Below are 10,307 nucleotides of genomic sequence, written 5' to 3'. Positions count from 1 at the left end.
ACCTAGTTCTGAGGGTTATATAAAATCAGGCATGCTCCCTGCCCTCCAAAGAGCTTATGCTCTAGTTCCTCTGTTGCTAAGTCATGTCCCTGCCTGATGACCCTGAGGCATGACATTTTTGGCATCTTTGTTGTAATGGTAATCACACTGGTACACCATATTTCCAACCTCACGTGGTAGTTTCATAAAGGTTTTTTGTGTTGGAGAGCTGAGGCACTGTCAAGAAACAAAAAGATTCTTCTATCTGTATTAGCAGTTCAGAAGAGAAGGAAAGGACTAATTCCTGCTGAGGAAATTTGCAAGTTGGGATTGGAATTGCACCATGGCAAGCAGGATAGGAGGGATGCCAATGAAGTAACACAACAAATCCATATAAAATAACAGATAAAGGAACAGAAGATGGAGGAGAATTCAAACTATGATTGCCTGTCTATAAAATGGATTCCTTTTATTTTTAATGATGATGTTTGGGGGATCTCAGTGTCCTCCTTACTCTAATTTGGTGTGCTTATTCACTGTGTTGGTTTTCTATTGCTGCTCCAACAAATTACCACCAACTTTTTGGCTTAAAACAACACAAATTTATTATCTTACAGTTCCAGAGGTCAGAAATCCAACACAAATTTAACTGGGCTAAAATCAGGGTGTGGGCAGGATTATATTCCTCCTGGAGACTCTAGGTGAGAATCTGTTCTCTGCCTTTTTCAGTAGAGGCCTTGCACATTCTTTGGTTCATTCTCCTTTCTCCATCTTCAAAGCCAGCAATGTTGTATCTCTCTGACCCTTCTTCCGTTGTCCTATCTCATTCTCTGACTCTGACACTTCTGCCTTCTTACAAAGACCCTTGTGATTATTTTGGACCCACTTAGACATGAAGGACTATCTCCCCATCTCAAGACCCTTAATTTAATGACACCTGCAAAGTTCCTTTTGCCTGTAAGGTAACATAGTCACATGTTCTGAAGGTTAGGTCTGTGGACATCTTGGGGGGTGGGGCATTATTCTGCCTACCATATCCACTCACCATCTTATCAAATGAGGCAATTATTAAAAGCCATCTCCTGGCTTTTAATGAACATCCTGGTGTTCTACCTAAATTTGCTTCAAGTTATTACTGTCTTTTTCAGAGCACTCTCCTCTCCTTCTGACAAATGTTTTGGAAAATGCCCTACTACATTTGTAAGTCATCTGTGGTCTTGAGTAAACTTAATAATATTAATTGGAAAATATTTATATAATACTAACCTTTTAAAATGCTAGAGATACCAGAGGGGAAGTGGGGGGGGATGGGTTAAATCGGTGATAGGGATTAAGGAGGGCCCATGGTGTGATCAGCATACAGTGATGTATAGAAGTGTTGAATCACTATATTGTACACCTGAAAATATTACACTGTATGTTAACTAACTGGAATTTGAATAAAAACTTTAAAAAAATAAATAAAATGCTGGAGAATGCCACTATTCACTTTGTAAGGACAAAAGGCAAATTTAGTGATAGGGAGTTGAGCTAAAGAAAAAATAATCATCTGTTTTGCTGTTTTCATGCTTCTGGCTGGCCTCTGTGGTAACAAAACAAAAACACAGACGAGCAACTAGAGAACAATTTATACATGAGAAACTATTTGATTTACTAATACATGATTTTTAAAAATACTGTTTATTGAAGTCTTGCTTATACTTCTATAACAAAGATTCTCACAGCTTTATTGAAGTATAGTCAACATACTCTAAACTGCACATATATAAAATACACATTTGGTAGGTTTTGATGTATGTCGTATGATGTTATAGGATGAAAGCATCCCCATGAGTAAAACAGTGAACATATCCATCACCTCAAAGTTTCTTTATGCCCCATTGTAATCTCTCTGCCCTTATTGTCCCCTCTACTCCCAGCCAACCATCTACTTTCTGCTGCTATATATTACCTTCCATTTCCTAGAATTTTATATAAACATAATTATTTATTATATACTTTTGGTCTGGCTTCTTTCACTTACCAAAATTATTTTGAGAATTAGCCGTTATAGCATGTATCAATAGTTCATTCCCTTTTATTGTTCAGTGATATTCTATTATATGGATATACCACAGTTTGCTTTTATCCACAGTTGCTTTGTTATTGAACATTTGAGTTGTTTCCGGTTTTTTGGACATTACAAATAAAGCTGCTATTGAATGTTCATTTATAAGTCTTTTAAGGGATATATGCTTTCCATTTCTCTTGGGTAAATATCTAGGAGTAGAAAAGCTGGGTCATATGGTTGATATATGTTTAACTTTTTAAGGAACTGCCAAACTGTTTTCCAAGGAAGTTGCACTGTTTTATAATCCCACCAGCAGTATATGAAAAGGAAATGGATTTTTAAAAATTTAAAAATACCTATGATCAATACTTTAACACATTATATAAGTTGTGCAACATCATGTGCTGGAGAAGTGGTCTGGACATTTAAGGAGCCTGCATAATGTTAGCAGGTATATTATATACACTTATAAAAACAATGCACTGTGTAATGTGGCTTTTAAGTGTCAGGTGGGAAGTCCAAATAAATGTGAGAGGAGTCTGTGAGCTACAACAAAGAGAGAAAGCTGATTAGATGAGGCAGGGCTTTGCTGGGATGATTAGAATACTGGCAGAAAAGACCTGCAAGCAAATTCCTTAGGTTAACTTAATTTCTAAGCATTTTTTTTAAGATTCTATCTATTAGAGAGAGAGAGAGAGAGAGAGGCAGGCAGAGGGAGAGGGAGAAGCAGGCTCCCTGATGAGCAGAAAGCCTGACATGGGGCTCGATCCCAGAACCCTGAGATCATGACCTGAGCCACAGGCAGATGTTTAGCTGACTCAGCCACCCAGGCACCCCATTTCTAAGCATTCTTTTTTTTTTTAAAGATTTTATTTTTTTGACAGAGAGAGATACAGAGAGAAAGGGAACACAAGCAGGGGGAGTAGGAGAGGGAGAAGAAGGCTTTCCGCGGAGCAGGGAGCCCAATGCGGGGCTCGATCCCAGGACCCTGGGATCATGACCTGAGCCAAAGGCAGACACTTAATGACTGAGCCACCCAGGCACCCCAGCATTCTTGTTCATACAAACTAACCACTACTTTCATTATAATCATCTGCCTCCTACAGGTATCTGGTGGCAGTTGTTATTGCTACATACCATCTCTATCAAAACTGGTGACTTAGAACAACAATCATTTAGTCTTTTTCATATGTCTGTGGATCAACAGTGCACGTTTGTGGACCTCAACCAATCAAATAGGTCTGTTGTTGGCTCAATCTCTGGTGTCTGGACATAGTATGGTTCATCTGGGTAGCTTTCCAAGTGGTCTGTTCCATGTGGTCTCCTTCTCCAGCACACTAGTCCAGGTTTCTTAGCATAATTTAGTCTGGGAACCACCATATTTTCTTGGCCAAAAACAGTCCCAAGGCCAAGGCAGAATTGGGATGGAATGGAGCTGCAAAGTCACTCTGCAAAATGTGTGGGCACGTGGATGGGTAGAGAATTGGAGCCATTTTTCATCAATCTACTATATCAGAGACCAACATGCCAACCATCTTTCAATATTTAATGTAAATTCCTTATTTGACTATGTAATCTAGAACTTGGCTGAGACCAAAGAATTAAGCAAAAAAAGTCCTCTGAGCCAGTTCTAAATGCAAGGTTGGCTAGTTACCAAGCCCACAGAAGATTAAAAGCTTTTAAATTAGTAGCTGCAATATATAAATAAGTAGCTGCATAGTCACCTAAAATGAAACCAGAGGTTGATAGCTAATCCAATTAGTTTGAAAAAAGCAAATTATATTTGGTATTTTCTGGTTCAACAAGCATTCACCTAAAAAATATTCCCACCCAACATGATTTACATTTCCAATACTAGTGTTTTTGTATCTATTCAGAAACTGGAACAACATACCCAAAGGACCTTGGCACCTGTAACCAAGATATTATTAACAGGCCTCATCTGATCTGGCTTGTTCCTCGCCTCCTCCCTCCCACCCACCTCCCACTTCCTAGAAATGAGCCCTCTTTGTCCATTTTATTATTTTTTTTAAGATTTATTTATTTTTAGAGAGAGCAAATCAGCTGCAGGAGTGGTAGAGGGAGAGGGAGAGAATTCTCAAGCAGACTCCCAGCTGAGTGCGAAGGATCCCAGAACCCTGAGATCATGACTTGAGCTGAAATCAAGAGTCTGAAGCCTAACTGACTGAGCCTCCAACTCTTGATTTCCGCTCAGGTCATGATCTCAGGATTCTGAAACTAAGCCCCAAGACGGGCTCCCGGTTTAGTGGGAATAGGCTTGAGATTTTCTCTTTCCCTATCCCTCTGCCCGCCGGGCATGCTCGGGCGCTGTCTCTAAAATAAATCTTTAGAGAAAATCATGATGCTGGGTGCTAGGGAAGTTCTCCATTGGAGAAGCCAAGCCGGGATAGCCTAACAGTAGGTTTCCCACGTATCTCATGAAAAATACGTCTCTGCTCCAAGTGTCTGCAGACGCGCTTTCACCAAACTACTAACTCGCCCAAAGAACGCATCTTTCCAGGTTTCGGTTTAAAAAGGGCTCTACACTGAGCCCCGCCCCTCCGTGTTCCCGAACCACCCCCAGCCTCCAGGCCCAGCTCTAGCCCACTGCTTGCACTCTCGGAGCACTTGTTCCCTAGGGGAGCGCTAGCGACACGGCTTAAAATGCAGCTTCACACGCTAACCGCACGTGGGAATTAGCATTTTAAGAAAGCGGCACACGGTACTTTGATTTTGATCACCTGGTCGGCGAACCTATTTTGTAAAATATCGCCTCCAGTTCTCCCTTGTCCCGCCCTCCACCCTCCTGTTCTTGCTCTCGGCTATCCAGGGCCAGTTAAAGAAACCGGAAATCCACAGGAACGCGCACCGGGAGCGGGCCTTCGCTGCGCTGCACCGCGCGTGCGCGCGCCGTCTCTTGCGTCACTCGGCCGCGCCCAGCCGTTCGGCGACGGCCCTTGGTCCCGGCCGCGGCGGGGGTCGCAGGTCGTCCGGGGCAGGTTCTCCTTGGCGCTCCCCCATGGAGGAGGCGGCGCTCTCGGCTGCAGACCCGGATGCTCTCACCTCCTTCTGTACGGCGACGAAGGCGCTGGCCGCGCGAGCTCAAGAGGCGGCGGCCCGTGCGGCCTGTGTGGGCGTGTAAGCGGAGGTGACCAGGGCCAGATAGTGGAGGGGAAGCCGCATGGCCGGCCTCCAACTGGGGTGAGGTCGCCACTCTTTCTTTCTTTTTCTTTCTTTCTTTCTTTTCTTTCTTTCAGGCAAGCGCGAAGGGGCTAATTGTGGGCTACTCTGCTGGTCTTGGGTTCTTGGGTTGGTAGGGGCCCTTCAGGGGACACGTGTGTTCAGAAATGGAAGGGCTTTTCCTCATATTCTGCATCGAGGAATCCCACCGTGAATTGGATTGGTATTAAATGCCGTAGAAGCCTGGCTTGTCTGTTTCGGGCGCGTGTTCATTAAGCTCATTCAAATAGTTTCGTTTTGTTGTGGTGAGTTTTAGAAGATTGTTTCAACTACCGCGGAGATACTGACAATTGAACAAGCCTTAGGAGTCGGCCGTAACGTTTTGAACATGACTGTTTCAATTTCCTAACTTTTATAAAGTCCCTTAATCCTGTCTTCCTCTCCCTACAGCTGTACAAAACTCTCAATACGTTTAGTTTTGTATTTGTGTCTGTTCAGTTTCTTCACGAGGTTTTCCAGTTTAATACAGGACTATGTTTTAGTTCTGTTTCTAGAAGTTATATACCATGTGCCTAGTTAGTACTTTTTTATGAGAGAATAGAGGTCTTTGTTTCATTGCAGTAAGCTGTCTGTTGAAGCAGTATGTTGTCCTTGGTTGAGTAGGTTTCATGTTGGTAAGTAAAACGAGTATGGAGGCTAGTAACCAAATTTTTGAAAGTAGTTAGTAACTATGCAGTCCTTTTGCCAACTTCTGTATTTTCTTCTTTCCAGGCTGGAGCTACTCTGCCAGGGTTTAAAACTTTAAATGAGAGTAAAGAGTATTTACAAGGAAATGAAAGTGAGTAAGTCATCTCTAACTGCTTCCAGACTTTTTTTCATAAGAGAGACCATATTAAACTTACATGTAAGTTAAAATTTTAATTTATAACTAATGTTGCTAAATTAGGGTTGGAGATTTAGGTTCTGTAATATTTATAAGTACTGCTTTTAAAAATAATTAGCTAAATAAGAGATTGGAAAAAATTAAAGGAGAAGTAAAGATTAAGAAATTAAAGATTAAGAGCTCTAAAGTTTTCATTCAGTGTGGGCAGCCCATAAAGAAATGGAGTCCAATGGACACTTAGGTTCCTTTTCAGGCTGTGTAACTTTCTCTGTGGTCCTCTGCATGCGGTTTAACCCCTTGGAGGTTTGGTTTCTTTGGTTGTAAGGTGGGGAGAATGATACCTTCTTCCCATTGGGTGTATTAGAAATAATGTGTATCAGTTACCTGGAACAGTGCTTCACAGGTGTGCAGTAAGTGGTAGCTATTACTATTAGAAATAATAAAAAAGTTACATTTGTTTTTAGGATATTTCTTTTATGTAAAAATACCCTGCAGTGGTATCCTACCTACCCTTGTTCAGTGTCAGCCACAGTGGCCTTTCTTTTTCTAGAAAACTGCATACCGGTTTATACCTCTCTGCCTTTGCATTTTTTTCTCTGCTTTTTTCTTTTTCCTATCTCTTTCAAGCCTTTGCTCAATGTTACCTTCTCCACTAGGCCTCTTAACCAACCTAGTTAAAATAGAAGTCCCCTAACCCAACTCCCCAGTGCCCTTAACCATAGCATTTACCACCTTCCAATATAATGTTCTTATTTTTATTGTCTTGCCCTACCTCCAAACAAGGTAAACTCCATGAAGGCGGTGATTTGGTTTGTTTTATTCGCTGCTGTATCCCCATTACTAGAGCATAGTATGTATTCATGTAGATGTTTGTTGGTTGAGTAAATGAGATAAGCACCTGTCCCCAGTGAAGGGGATATAAGTCATATACATAAGTAACTGTAATACAGTCTAGAAAAGTGTCCAAAGAGAAGTGTAGGTTAAAGGCCAGGGAATTCAGAAAGATTGATTACTCTGGCTTATGGAATTCAAGCAGGGCTTCATTTTGGAGGTGCCTTTTGAATTGGCTCCTTAAAGATGAAAGGGATAATGTAAACAAAGATATGGAGGAAAAGGAGTAAGTAAGAATGGCAGGAGTGTGTTGACTTCGGGTGGAACACAGGGTATGTGAAAGTATTGGGAAATAAGATTTAAAAGTTAGGTTTGGAGCAAATAGTGAAAGGTCTTAAGATTACAAATTTGAGCTTCTTTAAACAAGGGGTAGCAGGAGAATGAGATGGCACAAATGTGTTTTATAGAGCAATGTGACAGCATCATATATTGAAGCTGGATTAGGATTGGGAGAGACATGGAGGTGCAAGGCTGTATTTCACAAAGGTAGACTCCATCTGGCACTCTTGGCCCTTGTATCCAGTTTGGGTAATGAGGATGGAGAAGCCACAGTCAGAATACAAGGAGGAGCAGATTGGGGAAGAAGATGATTACCTACACTGAGAGCCTGGTTGGAGCTGCCACTTGCTTGTGTTCCACCTCTGAGACTAAATGGAGACTCCAATGGGAAAGGCAAAAGGCTGAGAATAAGGAGACCTGGATTCTAGCCCTGTCCTGCTACCTACCAGCTGCTGGAGAAGTTGCTTAACATCTTTGTGCCTGTTTTCTCATCATGGGGCCCTCACCACGTATCTTTCAAGTTTTTGTGAAAATGAAATGTCAGAAATGCTGTGACAAGTTTAAAGCTGTAAATGTACTTTTGTTGGTATATTCTTTAAAATTATCTAACTTTGGTAATTGTGTAGCCTACTGTTAATCATTTTGCAAAGCTAATCTTAATTTCAGTATATCTTACAGATGTTAGAATACTAGTCTAATTTTTCCTGTTCCTTAAATTATGTGTTCTCTGTGTTTTAGAAGAAAATGGGCCAATTTCAGAATTTTATTTTAAGATGTATTTATTTCATTTTCAACGTAACTTGTATTTAATGAAAGTTAACATAAATATTCATAAATATTAGTAAAATAAGCTGTGAGAATTAAAATTTAGAATAAGCTAGGGGCGCCTGGGTGGCTCAGTTGGTTAAGCGACTGCCTTCGGCTCAGGTCATGATCCTGGAGTCCCTGGATCGAGTCCCGCATCGGGCTCCCTGCTCGGCAGGGAGTCTGCTTCTCCCTCTGACCCTCCCCCCTCTCATGTGCTTGCTCTCTCTCATTCTCTCTCGCTCAAATAAATAAATAAATAAATCTTTAAAAAAAAAATGAAAAAATTTAGAATAAGCTAGAAATTCTAAGCGCCTTTAAAAGTGTGTTTAAAATTAAAATGGGTCATTTTCAGAATTTTTAGTTCACTCAGCTGTGGAATCCTTGAGGACAGGGACTTGTGATCATCTTTATAACTCCAAAGTTTGGCACATTAGAACTGCCCCGTATATGTTTATTGAACAGATGACCACATATAAGTAATAACAACAGCCTGGAGGGGAGGAGTGTGGGATGGGTCCTTCCACCTGTGTCCCCCTGAGAGGCAAGATGGACAGGTTACCACCTGGAGCTTGTCCTTTAGGAAGATAGTTGAAGTGAAATTTAGCAAGTTTTCTTGTTTAGCTGGCCTTAAACCTGGCCCTACTTCATAGTTAATCCTTAAGAATAAAAAATAATCTGTTTCAGGCTCTCCCTGCTGTGATTGACCTTGATAGTTACAGAGTGGGAGCAGATCTGAGAATAGTGAAACAAACTCATTCCTTTTAGGACATTCACACTGATGTCCTATTTTCAAACAAATGAGAAAATTAATTTACTTAGTTTAGTGGTGAAGACTGCTTTATAACTTGAGGGTTTGCAAATTCTATGTTGTTTGTCTCCCTTCCCCCCATCTGCCCACCACCACACTGGTGTAGTTCCATGAGTGAACAAATAACCTTAATTATATAAAGGCTTATAAATCAGATTTGCCACTATAAATGAGTGCATTTTGTGGGAAAACCAGCACAAAGAACCAAAGTCATTGTCTTTAAGTACCTTAAAGAGTTTATCTTCAAAGATAGGACAGTAATTGAGTTTAATTTTATAAGGCTGACTAAAAATAAGTGCAAAGGAAAGAAATGCCTTTGGGCTATTGAAGAAGTCTTTGTAGCACAGCTTGGAGTGTGACCTGGTCTTGAGTGAAGAGCAGGCTTTAAGTATTGGGTAGGAGGACGGGAGGGCTGTGGTGTATCTGGGCAGTGATGACACTTGTCTGAAGGGAGCCATGGTCCTGTGTTGGGAAATGAAGGGAGCAGGAGGGTTGCAACTTTCCAAAACCATATGCATAATATTGACCAATCTGTCAAAAAAGGCTTTCTGTCTACTTTTATGTGTTCAAAATTTTCTATAATAAATAGATAAAAAGAAAATAAATTTTAAATAGCATCATAAAATTCTACGTAAAATAAATATGGAGAAAATTCATATATAGGCATAATAAAGTTAAGAACAATGAACTTTCAGTGACTTTAGGATAAAATGAATAAGATTCTATTATTATGTATTGTTTTAATCACCTCTTCTTCACTTTGTTCATAGAGCTAGGATTCCCTCCCCTTGGCACGTGACGCTGGGTACACGAGAGTGATGGTGGTTTATTAATCACACTCAGCCCAGGCAGAAGGACACAGTACACTGCACAGGGCCACAGAGGGTGGGGGTGGGGGGCTGCAGAGTGAAGAAGGAGTTGCTGTGGAATGTAGGCTTTGAGTAACAAGTGGTTGAGGTGCGCCCCTTGATTCCTGCAGCAGAATGTGATTGGCTTGCTTTAATAATTCTATAGTCTGGCAGGGCAGTGAAGCCTACTACTCAGGGATAAGCAGGAACTGTGCCAGGTCTCCATGATAAGAAGGATTATTTGAACTTTTTTTTAAAGTAATCTCTACAGCCAGAGTAGGGCTTGAACTCACAACCCCAAGAGCAAGTCATAGGCTCTACTGACTGAGCTAGCCAGGGTACCCCAGGGAAGGTTATTTGGTTTTGGGACCTTATCCCAGGAGCAGAGTGGGGAGGGGAACTTATGGTTAGGCCATTGAAAGCCCTCCCCGTTTTATCAGATGTCAAAGCAGCACATAATATTGGGTCTTTATTTTTTTAAAGGGAGTGATTTATTTATTTTTAAGTAGGTTCCACACCTAACGTGGGACTTGAACTCACAACCCTAAGATCAAGAGGGGCACGCTCTGCTGACTGGGCCCG

General features: G+C 41.2%; 1 protein-coding gene across 12 annotated transcripts in view; it reads left to right on the top strand.

Annotated features, from left to right (window-relative positions):
* The first annotated feature begins 4,937 nt into the window (after window positions 1-4,937).
* Window positions 4,938-10,307, top strand: part of LOC102729109 (NIPA magnesium transporter 2) — a 46,755-nt gene continuing 41,385 nt past the window's right edge. Inside the window, exons 1-2 of one of the 12 annotated variants that reach the window (XM_081831469.1) lie at window positions 4,938-5,167; window positions 5,981-6,047. The gene's annotated coding sequence lies outside the window, so the exon portion shown is untranslated. Of the gene's footprint in view, window positions 5,231-5,980; window positions 6,114-6,690; window positions 7,831-10,307 lie in introns of those variants that run through there. The other 11 variants (XM_081831467.1, XM_081831464.1, XM_081831466.1 and 8 more) reach the window with 11 other exon arrangements.

Source organism: Leptonychotes weddellii, chromosome 9, assembly GCF_054177405.1.
Source record: "Leptonychotes weddellii isolate Sample4059 chromosome 9, ASM5417740v2, whole genome shotgun sequence".
Classification (NCBI taxonomy): domain Eukaryota; kingdom Metazoa; phylum Chordata; class Mammalia; order Carnivora; family Phocidae; genus Leptonychotes; species Leptonychotes weddellii.
The sequence above is the reverse complement of the archived record's forward strand: the minus strand, read 5'-3'. Positions and strand labels throughout refer to the sequence as shown.